The sequence below is a fragment of the Chroicocephalus ridibundus genome, chromosome Z (assembly GCF_963924245.1).
Source record: "Chroicocephalus ridibundus chromosome Z, bChrRid1.1, whole genome shotgun sequence".
In the NCBI taxonomy this organism is placed as follows: Eukaryota; Metazoa; Chordata; class Aves; order Charadriiformes; family Laridae; genus Chroicocephalus; species Chroicocephalus ridibundus.
Genome location: NC_086316.1, coordinates 10,127,677 through 10,144,462, shown reverse-complemented (window position 1 = coordinate 10,144,462; position 16,786 = coordinate 10,127,677). Strand labels below are relative to the sequence as shown.

The following is a 16,786-nucleotide window of genomic DNA, read 5'->3' as shown; positions in this document are numbered from 1 at the left end:
GGAAGATGTGCATTCCAAAAGCTCAACAAACAGGAAAAGATTAATCAAAGAGTGTTAAATTAAGAATAATAATTTTCAAGTAAATACTGTAAATTATGAGCATTTTTCTCATGATTTTAGAATTCTCACATGTAGTTTGTCATTTCTTACTGAAGAGCCCTTGAAAGTGCATCCAGCTTGCTTTGACCCTTTTCAAAGTTGTTCTCAAATATTTTGATTATGGATAATCATGTGGTTTCATGACTTAGGAACAAAATCAATAACAACAGCAACTAAAGCAAAAAATGGTGTGGAAACATAAAATCATTTCGGTTGGAAGAGATCTTTAAAATCATCAAGTCCAGCCATTAACCCAACGCTGACAAGTTATCACTAAACCATGTCCCTGAGCATCACATCTACACACCTTTTAAGTACCTCCAGGGATGGTGACTCGACCACTTCCCTGGGCAGCCTGTTCCAATGCTTGACAACCCTTTCAGTGAAGAAATTTTTACTTATATCCAACCTAAACCTCCCCTGTCCCAACCTGAGGCCATTTCCTCTTGTCCTATCACTTGATACTTGGCAAAAGAGACCAACGCCCCCCTCGCTACACCCTCCTTACAGGTAGTTGTAGAGAGCAATAAGGTCTTCCCTCAGCCTCTTTTCTGCATTAATTGATGAAGATATTGAACAGCAGCGGTCCCAGTAGGGCCTCTGAGGGACACCACTTCTCAATGATCTCCATCTGGACATTGATCTGTTGACCACTACCCTCTGGATGCAACTGTCCAATTCACTGTCCACCAAGCACTCCATCCATCAAATCCATATCTCTCCAATTTAGAGAGAAGGATGTTGTGGGGGACTGTGTCAAAGGCCTTACAGGACTCCAGATAGATGATATTCATAGCTCTTCCCTTTTCCACTGATGTAGTCACTCCATCAGAGAAGGCAACTAGGTTAGTCCGGCAGGACTTGCCCTTGGTGAAGCCATGTTGGCTGTCTGGAATCCCCTCTCTGTCCTCCATGTGCCTTAGCATAGCTTCTAGGAAGATCTTTTCCATGATCTTCCCAGGCACAGAGGTGAGGCTGACAGGCTAGTAGTTCCCAGGATCCTCTTTTCTACCCTTTTTAAAGATGTGTACGATGTTTCCCTTTTTCCAGTCACTAGGGACTTCACCTGACTGCTGTGACTTTTCAAATATCATGGAGAGTGGCTTGGCAACTACATCAGCCAATTCCCTCAGAACTCTGTGGTGCATCTCATTAGGTCCCATAGATTTCTGTAAGTTCAGGTTCCTCAGGTGGTCTCGAACCTGATCTTCTCTTACAGTGGGAGGGACTTCGCTCCCCCATCCCTGCCTTGTGGTCCATCCAATCGAGAGGTGTGGGAAGAGAGGTTGCCAGAGAAGACTGAGGCAAAGAAGTTGTTGAGAACCTCAGCCTTCTCCTCATCTGTTATTACCAGTTTGCCAGTCTTGCTCATCTCGGGGGGTATGCTTTCTTTGATCTTCCTTTTCTGGCTGACATACCTGTAGAAGCCCTTCTTATTATTCTTTGCGTTCCTTCCCAGTTCAGCTCCAGCTGTGCGTTGGTCTACCTGACCCCATCCCTACACAACCGGGCAGTGTCCCTATACTCTTCCCAGGATACCTGTCCCTGCTTCCACTGCCTGTGCATTTCGTTCTTGCCCTTTTATTTGACCAGCAGGTCTTGACTTAGCCATGCTGATCTCTTGCCTTCTTTTCCAGATTTCTCACACCTGGGCCTTGAGCACTCTTGCTCTAAGGAAAGCATCCTTCAAGATCTGTCAGCTCTGTTCTGCTGCGCTGTTCTCTTGTTCCTGACAGCAGTTTACCAGGGTGTCCTTATTGACTAATATACATATGACTCCTTGAAGAGCTAAAAGTTTGCTTTCCTGAAATTCAGGGTCCTGACTTTACTCTTCCCCTGACCCATGTCCCTCAGGACCACGAACTCCAGTGCATGATCACTGCAGCCCAGGCTGCCTCCAGTCTTGACGTTAGCAATTAGCTCACTTGCATTGGTGACCATCAGGTCCAGTATCACATCTCCTCTGGTGAGGCTGTCTATTACCTGGCTTAAGAAGTTATCCTCAGTGCACTCCGGGAGTCTCCTGGATTGCCTGCAGCTCGCCATGCTACTTTTCCAGCAGTGTTGGGGTGGTTGAAGTCCCGCAGCAGGACAAGAACCTGCGAGTGCAGTGCCTCCTGTAGCTGGAGTAAGAAGGCTTCATCAATAGGCTCCCCTTGATCGGGCGTCCTGCAGTAGACACCAACCACAAGGTTCCCTTTGTTGCCTTGGTCTCTAATTCCTACCCAAAGGCTTTCAGCCTGCTCATGGCTGTTCTTCAGAGACAGCTCTTCACACTCTATCCATTTCTTGATGTAGAGGGCAATACTTCCACCCATCCTTCCTCGCCTGTCCCTTCTGACAGCCTGTAACCATCAGTAGCCACACTCCAGTCATGGGATTTGTCCCACTAGGTTTCAGTAGTGGCAACTGTGTCTTTTCATACCTCTCCAAACACAGACAAATACTCGCCCTTTCGTTATTTGTCTGCGATTTCACATTACATCTGAATTTATTCTATGTGTCATGTTTCTCCTTTGTTCCCTTGTAATGCCGATAAACTGGTCTGCATTGCTTTAATGTCCCAGGACTGTTGCTGGGTTATTTACAGCCGTGGCACCTCCAATATCACCCTGTGCCTCTGATGTCAAAGTCTCTTCTGTCATTCTGCAACTGTACTACTCTGTGCTGCGATTTTATTCCAGGTTCATAGACGATTTCCTCTACACAAAATAGTTCCATGTTAACATGGACTCTTAGTCGCAGAAATATACCAAAAGTATTGTAGTAACAGGCATTGCACCATCCAACTGTGCAAAGGGGAGCTAAAGAGGATTGGGGGAACAGTTACCTGGTTGTCACCTGCTGAGACAGCTACGCAAGATAAATCAAAGCTCCAGGCTGGCCAAGACAAAGCTGGGCAACACTGGAGGCCTTGCAGAGTTCGTAAAAATCCTGTGGCCTGTCACTAGTTATGGCAATATCACATTTACTGTCTACACTTCCCCCTTTGCTTCTGTAATTGTACCTCTCTGAATTTATTCTTCAAGCTGCCTGTTATCTTTATAGTTCTGTGTTCACTGAATTCCTCCTAAGCTTGTGGATTTAGTGAAAATTTGTGTCGATGAGTTACATGCATCTCAGGACTTTATTAGTACTGTGTATCCTTTCACTCAGTTTAATGGGAGAGCTTTTTCTCTGCAGTGGGCCATTGACCAAGACAACTTTGCATCATGTTGTTAATGAGCATATTAAACAGCATGGGTCTGGTGTGAGTCGGCCGGGGACCCAATTATCAGGGTGGCTGCTGAGTCCTGTTGTGTCTCTGGGGCTCTGCTTGGCTGGCAACGGTGAATGGGGTTTAGACCTACTTTTCTTTTGTAACCTTTAGGAGTGGATGACAGTTTGGATCTTTCACCTCATTACTTTTTTTTCCACCATTTCAACCTTCTTAGAAGTCTTGGGCAAAGTTCTTGAATTTCACAGTCTTCACGTTTTCCTTTTCTGGGTATTTTATGTCTCTAGATATGTTCTTCACCCTCTTGGCAGCTTATCCTTTCTGTTCCAGTTAAACCATGCTTGCAGTGCTCTGTGGCAAATAATGCATGCCTTTCTTTTTAACCCGTCTGTTGTTTTTTCTGGCGCTTTCCCTATCTGCCTCTCTCTTCCCTCCACTTAACTTACATTCATACTTTCCTCATAGAAATGTTAATATTACTGTCGTGACACACTAACTTTTCTGAAAATGTTGCGTGCTGACAAGGCTTTTACTTGCCCTGGATCCACGTAGAGGTTACGTTAGTGTCAGAAGAATCAAACTGACCCAGGTGTTCAACATAACTTTGTTAAATCTGTTAGTCTGTGTGTTAACCCAGAGTTTACTCACGCTTCAGCTGCAACACTCACTTCTGTCTTCAGTAAAAATCTGCAGTTGGTTCCTGTGCTGCCCTGAGCACCCGTAATTGGATTTGAGTTGGTGATAGTGAAGAGGTGTGACTGTCTTTTAGCAGTCACATGAATGTTTGGAAAAAGCTTCTAAAAATTAAATTGGTTTCGGATTATTTTGGTGGATTACCTGGGCTGGCAACAATCTGCTAGATTATTCCAGGGAAAACAAAGTATTCAGAGAAACCCAGACTTCTGTTGATTAGGATTTATTCCAGTCCCCCTTGTGCATACTTATCCTTGACAAGCAAATTCAACTTCACTGGCAGAAACATAGCTATGGCAATATAGAGGGCTTTATTTTTATACCCTGTGTGACCTTTCTGGCACGTTCGTTATCAGTAAGAGTTCACTTTCATTGACAGTGACCATATGGATGGTACCACGAAGGACAATTGACACATGGCTTAACCTGAAGTTTTGCATACCGTTGGTGTCTGGCTGGTTCGCTCTGCAAACTTCAGAAGCTGAGGGTTTTTTCAAAGGAACACGTCCTGCTGGTATCACTTGTGTTGATTTTTAATGACGTTTTCACATGAGAATGCTGAGCTAAGATTGTCTAAGGTCTGTGAGGAGCCCTTCTAAAACAGTGATATATAAGCAAATGTTTTATTCTTGTGTCTTGCTTTCTAGACAGGGTAGGGCTTCCTTCAAGAAGAGTCCTGGACAGAGAGATATATAAATCAAGTTGCTTTTTCCTATCTCTTATAAAACCTTGCCTGATGATAGAGAACATGCTAGTTTAAGATGGGAATTAATTTTATTCCTCTGACAGCAATGTCTTGATAAAAAGCAAACGTGAAATCTCTCCCAGCTGAAGTCACTGGCAGGCCCTGGCAGCGGCCAGGCTGTCCCAGGATTGATGCAAAATTTGTGGAATTCCTTCTTAACATATCTTAATGTTTTCTAGTTTTCTGTAAGTCCAGCTGTGTCCACAAATCAGCACTGGAAGGGACAGATCATTTGAAAACGCAGTGTCAAGTGTTAGATTTGGACAGTGAATCTGCAGGTGGTTTATAACGACTGGGAGGCTGTTTTGCATTGTAATTTATGTGGATACTGCCATTGTGAAAACGGGAGGCAGAAAGGGCTGGTAGCCCTTTTCAGTTGTTTATTTCTCTGTGTACCCACTGGCAGTTAAAGAGATGCCTGATTGCTTAAGTTAAAAGATGGGAAACGGACATTAGCTCCTGCATGTTAGCAGCCATTGCTCTGGTGCTGTATGTTTGGTATCATTGCCTAAATATAGTGGTTGCAAGTGTGCTGAAATCTTTCCAAAGCTTTCTGTGCTAGAAATTTGTGATGTATTAGCTCTGATACTTGACACAACTTTTCTTTCTCAAGATTCCGTCCTGCTACTTGTTGTTATCGCCAGCACATTAAACACTTCCATTGCTTTGTTAGGGAAGACACGTCGTTGTTTTGCATCTTGGGACTTCAGTATCTCTTTGCAAACAGGTCTTGAAATGAAAAGATCTTTTTGAAAGTAACTCTCAAGAGAACAATGCTGTAAAGTAATTTATATTTCCAAAATACTTGAAAAGCACTATCATATGTTCCTGATTGTTTGGGGAAGCTGGCTATGTTTAGCTGTCACAGTCATTCTCTTACGAGCAAATACCTCCCGTTGTGATAATTGTTGTATTGCTTATCTTGGGACCCTTTTATGCCAATCATTATTATTGTGAGCTTTGCTCCGCGGGACCAAACTCATTATAGTGGATCTCCTCCTCCCCACTGTCATCCATCTCTCTGTCAATTTCCTGCTGTTTTTTTCCTTTGTGCCAGGATGAACAGGGAGGTGGGGTTTGGAGACATTCCAGTTTTGTCAGTAGGAGCAGGTGAAAACGTTCAGCCACTGCACGCAAGGAGAGGTCCTCTGGGTCCACTTCGTACTCGTCAGCACTGAGAGAGTGGTTGCACACTCATTAATGCCAGATCAGCGGATCGCCAAGCGGCGGTAAATTCATCTGGGTGAGGCGGTGGGCCTGCGACTGCGGTTCTGCTGAATTCGCTGAATGCGCAATCTGGCTTTTCTGGGGCATTTTAGCAGCTGTAAGAGGACAGGCAATACTTGATTCAGGACACGGCCTGCAATTGTCGTTAACCAGTGATCTTCCTTTTAATAATTCTCAGTTACAGCTGTGCTTAGTACCTGAACAATGCATGGAGACACACAGCTCTGGTGCCCTTGATCCAAGTATTGGGAGACTGAAAGCTGAATTTTTAGTTAAAGTGAGACACAGTCTTAGTGTCTCTCTCTGAAGGGAGTCTTAGCTGTTGCTGAACGCTGTTGTTTGTGGAAGCTTTATCCCTGCCTTCAGTGACTGTACCTTTAGCTCAGCAGTGCTTTGTAAAATTCAGCTCTGGCCATTTTTATGGCAGCTGTGCTCTCTGCAGACATCATTAATGCATCCGACTGCAGAAGGAGCAGAAGCATCTCCCTGTGCATGTACCTGTCAGTGGCAGTGGAGGGCAACAATTTGGTCTGTGTTTGGCCACTTTTAAATGATGAGCAGCTGGAGAAAAAATGTCTCGCAGACCCTTTGTGTGCCTGATCTACAGAGCTTGGGTGTCTTTCGCAGCACTTCCTACGGAGAAGTGGTTAAAGGAGCCGCACTCAAGGAGTTACTCTCCTGTGGAGAAAGCTGAAGCAGCTTTTTGTTTTGGAGGAATCGGGGTCAGGCCCTGGTCTGTTGGGCAAGATGCCAGCCATCACACAGATGGTGTTGAGTCTTACTCCACATACAAGGGTAAGTACATGCATAATGGTGGCTTTTAATCTGAGCTCTTGACCATGTTGTATGATTGATGCCTAGCTTTATAGATGGGATGGTACAACATCCCATGGCTCCACTGGAAGCTCCAAGAAGAAACTTGCAGCTCTTATGATCCCATCATCTATTGAGCAATTATAATCATGATGGAGTTATGAATGGATAATTGGTAGGTGACATTAACAGCTAAAAGAGTGAGCCTACATTTCTGAAATACTGGCTTAAACTTGTGAAGATAGAGTAAAGGGGACCTACCACAGCTGCTGACGTGCCCCATTGTATCTACTGGTAGCGACAAGCCATAGACTGAGGTAATTTCATTAGCTTTAAGATTTCAGTTAGGCCAACAATAAATTCAAGACTCTTGATGTAAGGTATATTTTTTTGGCCCACATAGATCGCATGAGTTCATCGACTTGGTGTAGAAAGTGGGCAAGTCAGTCTGGGGGCCTTCGTGGCATGTTGGGGCACCATTGTGGACCAAGTAATGTGTGTTTGTGCAGACCTGACAAGTTCCAGTGCTCCTATTAATGAGACACTGGAAATCTTCAAAGGGAATTTTGGAGCACCATTTGCTGCTGTAAAATGAGAAGGTTGAGGAATAAGGGAAGATACAGAAATGTGCAACCAGAGACATACCAAGTTGTTACAAAACTACTGAGCTGACCCCAGGCTTGGCTGTAAAATTAGGCCCTTTAAATAAAAATATGTGCACTGAATGGCTTCTTAAATAAGAAAGAAGTATATGCCTTACCATGGCTGAATGAGAAAATGCTGTGCAAGCTTCTGCTACAGCTGCTCAGTGCAAGGCTGTAAAAGCTGGGTTAGATGTATCCCCTGCAGCCACAAATCATCATTATGGGGAGGTACATTGACTTCTGCAAGCTTTAAAAGGAATATCAAACGGTGAAAAGTTAGACTGGAGGAAAGAGTATGTGCGAAATAAAAGCATATTTGGGTCAGAAGAGATTGTCTGTGTCTGTCTGTGGTGCTCTAAACCATTCGTCTCCAAAGTGGGGCGCACGCACCCCAACAGGTGCGTAAGACAGTCCGTTGGGGTGTGGAAGAAAGTATTTTTGTATCTTAATACATTTTTAGAAAAGCGTTTATTTCATCTTTAGCTCACCCTTTTTAATTCCTATTTTTCTGTGTGTTTCATAATTTACATAATATGCTAGTAAAGTAGTACCTGTATATGATTTATAAATCACAGACATTGTTGGGGGGGGATGTGTGCTCAGAATTTTTTTACTGATAGGGATTTGCGATCACAACAATTTGGGGAGTGCTCTTCTAAACAAGAGCTGTGGACAAGACCTACATGTCGATCAGGCTGCATATAGAATAGCTGTGGTGAATGGTCTTGCCCAGGAGGACTTGTAATTTTAGGGCCTATAAATATGTGAACTACATGCCCTGAGGCAGAACCCTGGGAAGAGAAATAGGAGTGTTTGGGCAGAAAATAAATGATTGCAAGCTAAAGAAGTCGTCCTAGGGCTAGGAAAGACAAAAAGGCAGTACAAACTGCTACCTTTGCAAGCGGTGATTTCCCACTACTCTCGAGAAAAGTGGTGTTAAAAGTGTGTGTGTGGGAAGAAGGTTGTGGCAGGTACCTTTGCTTAGCGTGAAGGTCCTGGGGGGAGTTGACGTTTTGGGGCTTTTAGTGGAGAGCAGTACAAGAAAAGAAAGAAAACCTGGTGCCCCCAACCTCTCGGTCTCAGCCGATAGCCATCTCTCGAGTTTCTGGGGCTTGCGCAAAGTTAAAATACGGGGACTGGGGAAAGCCTACCCTTCTGGTAGAATTAAGAGTTGATGAGGAATTGATGAGAAGTTGGTGAGGAAGAGTTGATGTGCCTGGGAGATGCTGTGTACTGTTATGTCTGTTGGTACAACAGAAAATATTGGACATCAGGTGCAGACTGCGGCATCTGCAGTTAGGACGGCCCTTCTAAGGAAGAAAACAGTGAAAGAGAACAAGGGGCTAAGGAGGAGCAAAGAAAGGAAGAGCTGCCCATGGAAGTGGAAGAAGCCGGGCTGCTGTGGAGGGGCAGCGCAGCATCACGCCGACAGTGAGAAGCAGCCACAGAGCAGGCAGTGGGCAATACATGGAAACCAGTTCAGTCTGAAACAACTAGTTTAGTCTGAAACGGGCACTAGCCCCGGGCTTGCAGGTTGGTGGGCGGCTGCAGCAGGGCAGAGCGTGGGCCACAATGGAAGCAGGAATCCCCAGCCTAGTGCAAGCCACGCGCGTCGGGAAGCAAGGAGCAAGAATTGTGGCATTTGTGGCTGTGTAGCTCCTCTAGCATGCCTTCCACAGTGTTTTGGAAGAAAACATTTACAAAGAATATCTGAGTGTTTTCAGAGGCAAAGCAACTGGACTAAAACAAGGGAATCAAGCAGAGCAAATGCCAATAACAATATGAAAATTAAGAGTTTATGCTCTCTGCAATCTTTGCTATTTTTGTCTTCTGTAGTACGGAAGAATATTTAATCCATTCCAACACTATGGATACTGTTAACTTGGCATTTCTTAGCTTTGCTGTCACTGTTTTTTGTTCTGCTTGTATTGTCATATATACATATATGTGAACAGAACGATGCAATACTTTTCATATAGGTCAGTTGTCACGGCTGAGGTGACAACAAGACACAAATATGAACAAACTAAGGGAAGCAGAAAAATGGATCAAATTTAAGAGCATGTTAATCTCCAAAAGAGAAAACTACTATCTTTGTGAGGATATACTTCCTATTATTAATAGTGATGGTGCTTAATAGATTATTAAGATATGAATGCAGTGTTTCAGTATGCAATCAAAAAAAAAAGGTATGTAAATGTGTGTTTGCGTATCATATCTAGAGAAATGCATTTCTAAAAGGTGATGTTTTGAGCACTACGGGCAACCGTAGGTCAGCTAAATCTAGAACTGTTTCCCTTGATAAACTAAACTGAGTTTTAGGAGATTGCACAAGTATAGCTTTACAACATTGTGAATGGGGTGACTGCACCTTTGTCTAGTATTGTATTTGGGATGTTTTAAAAAAGCAGTGTATAGATCAGTGGGCCTCAGATGGGCAGAAAATAACACGGTAAAAACTAGTCTCCTCTGTTACGCAAAACACTGTGTATGTGTATGATATGCCCATTTGCTGGAAAGGATTTTTTTCATTTTTAAAGAGCCAATCAGGTGATTTTTGAAAATTAGAATAATAGTGCTTCAGAGGTGAGAGCTGCGCATCAGCAATGGAGGGCTATTAAACAAGACACGGCGGTCTCCTTAGAAGGATGGCAGCAAACAGCACGGGGCAAGATGGGCATGTTTATACACCTCTGCCGGTTTTTAGTGTTTAAATGAGTGTTTAATCCTATTTTGACCAAGTTCGATTATGAAATTTTTCTGTTTATTTCCAGTCATTATGTGTCATGCAGTATGTAGGTTCCAGTTGTATCTGAGTGTAAATGAATTTGTACGCACATATACACACATATGCACATTTAAGTGTCCACAAAATATTATTAACTAACTTTCTGCATACAATTTTCGTGGTAATGGGTGTATATTTTGTGAAAACTCTGTTAACAAATGTGATTTTAATTACATCACACTCTTAGAAGTAACATCGTGGTCTCAGGTACAGGCATTTCAGAATTTAGCTTTCTGTGCTATATTTGTCATGTTAATCGTAACAGTTTTGTTGTTTGTGCAGACTGTGTTGGATTTAAAAATCAAATGTTTAAGAGGTCAAGCAAGGGCCATGTGAGCTCCTCTGAGGCATGTATAGGTATCATGAGACAAAATCAGGGAGGGAAGAGCACAGGTCTCCAAGAAGGCCAGTACTTGGCCCTATTCTGGAGCTTAATGCCATAGAAGGTTTTGCAACAGCAAACCAGCAACAAAATTTGTTGGATTCATTGGTGAAAGCTTGCGTTTTGCAGCCTGTGAAAAGCTGGGGGATTGGGATCATGGTGTTGTAGCCAGAAAAATGCTATATTGCCTTTTTTAGTAACAGAACACAAGTTCTGAACTAATTCTGCAAGGACAAGGTTTTGTCAGATCTGCATTGTCAGGGCTTGCCTTGGCATGCCTGGAGCTTTGTTCTGGTCTTTTTAACTGTAACAGCAGTTGTCTAACGAAGTGGTAGCTGTTATCTAAGCAGTTTCAGCTCTAGATTACTTTTATGTGGTTGTATAATGTAGTGCCTATTTTTATAATAATTTTCATATATCCCTCTACCTAATAGGTAGAACTAACAAGTCTATTCTGTGCAAAATGAGCTGTCTAAACTTAGGATAAAAATACAGCGTGGAGGAGAACAGACATGGGATAATAGCAGGGGCTTTAAAACTGTGGGCACAAGGTGGTACCAGAGCCAAGGGAGCTACAACCAACGAGCCCACCCATGGTCAGTTACTGGTCTCTAAAGGAACGGAGCCGTGGTGTGCGTCAAGCTGATCTTAGGTGTTACAAAGACAGCAAAAAAAGATTACGTAAAGTCTCCCACATAGAGCAAATCTGAATGTGAATCTGACATGGAATTGCAGGAGAACGTTGAACAAGCAAGGTGCAAGATATGTTAGAAAGTGTGTAAAAAAGCCCAAGTGGATCCTTGACTAAAAAGGAATAAGCTCCCACCTTCAGCATCGCTGCCTTCCGCTCGGAGAAAAGCTCAGGACGTTGACATCTCGCCATAACCCTCTCTCCCATCCCGGACTAAAGCCATCACCCACAGGACTCAGGGCAGGGTCTGTGGTGAGCGTAACACCACAGAGAAGGGAAAGGTATTACAAAGTCTGTTAAAGATTTCTGACTATTTTGAAATGTTTTTTGTTGCAGTTTGCTGAGTTTTCTTTTTCTTTTTTTCCTTTTCTTTTAAGATAATAAATAGATCTGGACTAATAACAGCTATTGTATTGGATTGCTAAGATGTTGGGTAGTCTAACAGTAAGTTCTTAAATTCTTGGCTTTCCACCCAGGTTGTGTTTCTGAGGCCCACGTAAACTGCGTGAGCTGTAGTACAACACTGTCTTTAGACAAATTCAGCCTGTAGGCGTTATACCTACTTCCCTTGGCCACATAATGGACACAGAGATAAAAAGGGGAAAGCAAAAAATTAGGGGCTATTTTTCTCCCCCCGCCTTTTTCTTTTTTTTTTTTTTTTTTTTTTTTTGCTCTTAGGGAGAGCTTCTACGATAGTGTTTTGTATGAGGGACCAGAGCAGGTATGCCAGAAATCCTTTGTCCTTGCAAGGGGTGAAGGTGAAGGTGATGTTATAAATGAGGCGAACCGATAAAATGTGTACGTAAGGTCGAGCTTGCTGCCAAGTTTGTAGGGGTGGGAGTCCGTGTGGTCCTTGTGTATCTCTGGCAGCTCCACTGCTGGTGTGAATACCAGAATATTAGGGGAGCAGGAGGTTGTGCCTCTGGATCTCATCACCGATGGCTACGGTGTGGTCAGGCAGTTGCTTGTTTACTTTCATAATATTACAGCTTGCAATCAATACTCACATAGTTTTGCTTGCTTGGCCCAGAGGGGACAAAATGAATGCATTTTTTTTCTGTGTAGAGTCCAGTGGCTCGCACCCATTCCACGTCTAGTGTTTACTGTTGGCTCACCATGATTTTGAGTTGAAATTTTCAATGCAGCATTCATTGCGTGAAAAAAAAACCTTGGAAATAAACAGAAACATATTACTCACCCTATTTTCCTTCCCTCACCCTGTCGAACATAGCTGTACTCTGTTCAGCTCATCTCAATATTCCCACTGTTTTATCTTTACACTATGCTCTGTACGAACACTCTCCAGAAGCGTTGGCTTCCTAAGTTGTCGTAGCAGGAAAGTGGGAGGAGCGGGGTCTGGAAATTTCCTTGGAGGTCTCCATCTGAAGCCTGAGATTAGCTGGCACTTTGCATGAGCCTCTTTAGATAAAAAAGAGGACATTGCTTCTGCAAGTAAAGGGCAAGTTTCTCCTGCAAGTAAAAAAGGCATAACTCAGGGATTGCACTCAAATGCGCGAATCGGTGGCACAGCAGGGATGGCATACAAAAAGACCATGCAGCATGTATTTTTGAATTATATTTTTTAATATTGGTATTCCCATAATTCTTTCTGTGCATAGCTGTGAAGCTGTATTACAAATAAAGAACCGTTACTTTTTATTCTTGCAGATGCATAAGCAACTGATTGGGTTTTTTAGTGGCTCAACAGATTTCAGAAGGACCATTAACTAAGGATGTTTTGAAAAGAAAAAAAAAATCAACACTAGCAGTTTTCTGGAGTAAAGTACGAGTTTTCATCTGAATGAGGGAAATTTCTTTGGACAATATTTTCCTTATATTAAAATTAATTATTTTAATAATATTAAAATAAAATTAATTAATATTAAAATCTCTTCTGCAAAACCCTGAGGAATTTGGGAGGGGAAGGGAGAAGTGTTCTCTAGTATCTATTATATTGATATCCCTCTATTAAAGTAGACAAAATTTTCGGTCGTATGGTTTCCCATCACACGCAAAGCCTATGATCTGTTTTCCTCATCTGCCCTCCATCCTGTAGCAGTTTTTCCATAGCTCATCCAGTTTTCCTCTGTGCTGTTGCATTGCTACCCTCAGTATTACACAGCCCAGTGTTCCAAAACTGGAGGTTTTCTTTTGTTTTCTTCTTTCTCTTTGATGTCTTCCTCGTTTTCCACCAGTTAACTCTGATGAGGGCCTGAGGAGAAGGCTGCTCTGATTTTTTCTGCTTGAAGCTGCCCAGAATTTCCTCAGTACCTGTCCATGCTTTGTGTGGAGAGGCACCAAAGGCAATAGTGAAACTCAGTAAACAAGCCCTTCATGATAGCATCCCAAACCTCAGGGAGGTGATACTTTAATATTTGGTTTCCAGCCTGGGCCTTGCAAGACTGTCTGCTGTAAATAAAAAGGGGTCTTGACCATTTTCTTCGTAGGTTCTGCAAATGAGACAGTGAAATTAGAACTCTATACAATATTTTAAGACTGGTGATTTAGCATTGAGCTAAACAGAGTACCCGTGTCTCAAGGCCATGATTAATTAATTAAACCAGTTGCCGTTCTGGATCTTGAATATGTTGCTTTTGGAACTATAGACTGTTATGTTTTCATTAAACTCATAGTATTACTAATCTCTGGAATTCAGAGTCCCTTATGTCTAGGAACTGTTCCTTTATTGCTGACCACACCTGCCACTTTATTGCTATAAATGTCCTTAAAGATACATGGAGTTTCAACCAGTTAGAAGTGAAAGAAATGACTGGTTGCCTTTTGCATTTGTTCAAAGAAGCTCACAAGGCAAATTAATTAGTCTAAATCAAGATGACATGCCTTCAGGTGGATGAGTAAAGGTCGCAAATAGTCTTTCTCTTTTGCCCAAGATAAAGCACAATTATTTCATTTAGATTAATGTTTGAAGGGATCAAATAAGAGCTAGAACAATTAGCTTTTTTGAGTTAAATGGAAGTTAGGAGCAGGATCACTCTTGTTAATTGCATGGATAAATTCAGTGTTTTGGTGGTGGTGGTTTTTTTAGGGCTTATTACTTTTTTAAAAGAATTTCCTAATGAATCTTGTCAGATTCCTTCTTCCTTTATCATGCACTGCTAATCCTTTTGCAAGAAAGAGAGAAGCGTTATCAGCCATAGCAAGTTAAACTTTTTATTCATATGGTTTTTGCTGATGTGACACCACATTTCAGCGTGTATCATTCAAAGCAATGCTGAGTTAGTGATATACCAAACATTTTTGCAGGGAATTCAATGCCTTGCCAAAGGAAGCAGATCGACCACGGTAACACTTTCAGACCGAGGAAAGGTTTGTGGGTGTAACGTCGTTCTAAATAAAGCTTGTGGCCATTTTGTTTGGCTTCCTGGATGTTAGCACGCATATACTTGCTACTTAAACAGTTATGTTTTGGATTCTACTTAGACAACATCTGTGGAATTCTGGCCAAATCGCATGGGTGTAAATTTTGCCGGCAGCAGCTGTGGCGCTGGGATTTCACTTGCCTCCCTGCAGTGAGAAGTTGTTTCGAGGCTCTGCCATGCCGATGTAACACTTGAATGCTCTTGAGGATGTAAGTGGTGCAGATCCCTTATCAGTCTGGCTGTCGGTAGTTTTTATACTGCTGCTTATCACTCAGACACGGGATAATTTTCCACATGAAGCAGGCAGCAAGGGAAGACATCCCTAGCAGAATTCTTAAAAAATCTCTGGCATTACGTTCTTCTGTGGATCAAATCCTGCTTTGCCACCAGGGATTCAGCAACACATTTTTAAGAGACGGATAGTGTAGGAACCCAGATAGCTATTCATGTAGCTTTATTCATAACAAGGTGGGGTTTGTATTGAGGATCATCATTTCAGACGTGCAGTGAACTATATTATGTAGGTATCATTGTTTGCTGTAAAATGGTTTGCTGGTATGAGTGCAGAAATGTTAAACTGTGACCTGTGCTAGCAGGAAAAGGTGAGAGCTCTCATCAGAGAAAGTGTTTTTCCAGCTTAATAGTCAAATGCTGCAAAATTGTCTGTTGTGATGGTGAATGTGTGTGGGTTCATTTTGTGTATTGGTGGCAGATTTTTTGTTCTTTTACTCACTGTCATTAGTGATATGTAATTAGTCTCTCGTCATTGAGTCTGTGGAGACATGTGTGAGAAGCACACTCACTGACAAGCCAATTTATTCGAATGGCCGTAGCTCAAATAGAAGCTAGGCATTTATTCTGTTAGGGACATTTATAATAAATTTGATTCTGTGATGAGATCTAGATCCAGTAAACTCAGCTCCTGCTTCATCTGTCAGCTCCTCTCCACAGTGTTACCGGAAAATAGGAATCATGCTGCTGATATGGGAGAGCTCTGGGAGACAGATAACAGGCAGGTCTTGAAACTTAGAACACACGTTTGTTTATAGTCTGCTGCTAAGCAATTTGTCAGTTAACAACCAAAAATCAAGTGTGACTCAAACATGTTAGTCAGGGTTTGGGCATACGGTGTCCTCAGTCTGACACCATGTTCCTGGTGTGATGGCCATGGTGGTGTTGGTGACAAGAGGTAATGGGCACAAACTTGAGCATAGGAAGTTCCATTTCAACATGAGGAGGAACTTCTTTCCTTTGAGGGTGGCAGAGCCCTGGCACAGGCTGCCCAGAGAGGTGGTGGAGTCTCCGTCTCTGGAGACATTCAAAACCCACCTGGACACATTCCTGTGCAACCTGCTCTGGGTGACCCTGCTCTGGCAGGGGGTTGGACTAGGTGATCTCCAGAGGTCCTTTCCAACCCCTACCACCTGCCAGTTCATGGTGGATGGGCTGAAGAGTTCTTTGATGATGGGAAGCCAGAGCTAGGTGAGCGTCTTCCCTCTTGCCTAAGCTCTGTTGCGTGTATGCATTTTCCCACAGACCAAGGGAGACCTGATCCAAAGGATAACTTTCTCATTTGTTGGTCAAAACCAGTGTGTTTTGGCTCATTGAGACAGCAAACTGAGTGCCAGTTGTCTAGTACCGTCTAATTTTTGTAGACATGGTGCTGTTTTCTTAGCTTTGCTATTCTTACACGATAATACCAAGCAGTGTGTTCAGATGCAAGGCAGGCAAGCCAAATCACAAGCAGGTCATTATGCTACAATGTCATTTTGGACCTTTCCTCACACAATTTAGATTTTGGAACAATTCATGCTTCTCCTCAGTGTTTCTGATTACTTTGAAAACACTAAAAATGTCTGTAATTTAGCCAGAAAAACATTAAATAGCCATGATTGCTTTTTGCAGGAAAATCTTACCTCTGATTCCTGAGGCCCTTCTGTATGCGTTGGTTAGGTTTATGTGGAAAAGAGCTTTGGGAAAGACATTTTTTAAACCCTCTGTTATCCTCTTGCGACCTGTTCAAGTTTAGGTGTGTGTTCCTTTTTGGACATGGCAGGCATGAAGGTACAGAGAGGATGCGAGGCTTGGTCGCATCTTGATGCATGTT

At 42.7% G+C, this 16,786-nt stretch overlaps 1 protein-coding gene across 7 annotated transcripts in view; it reads left to right on the top strand.

The window, feature by feature from the left end:
* Window positions 1-16,786, top strand: part of PLPPR1 (phospholipid phosphatase related 1) — a 137,140-nt gene that overhangs the window by 43,471 nt on the left and 76,883 nt on the right. The window contains exon 1 of one of the 7 annotated variants that reach the window (XM_063320003.1): window positions 14,869-14,888. The exons of the other annotated variants lie outside the window; for them this stretch is intronic. The gene's annotated coding sequence lies outside the window, so the exon portion shown is untranslated. Of the gene's footprint in view, window positions 1-14,868; window positions 14,889-16,786 lie in introns of those variants that run through there. 7 annotated transcript variants of the gene reach the window in all.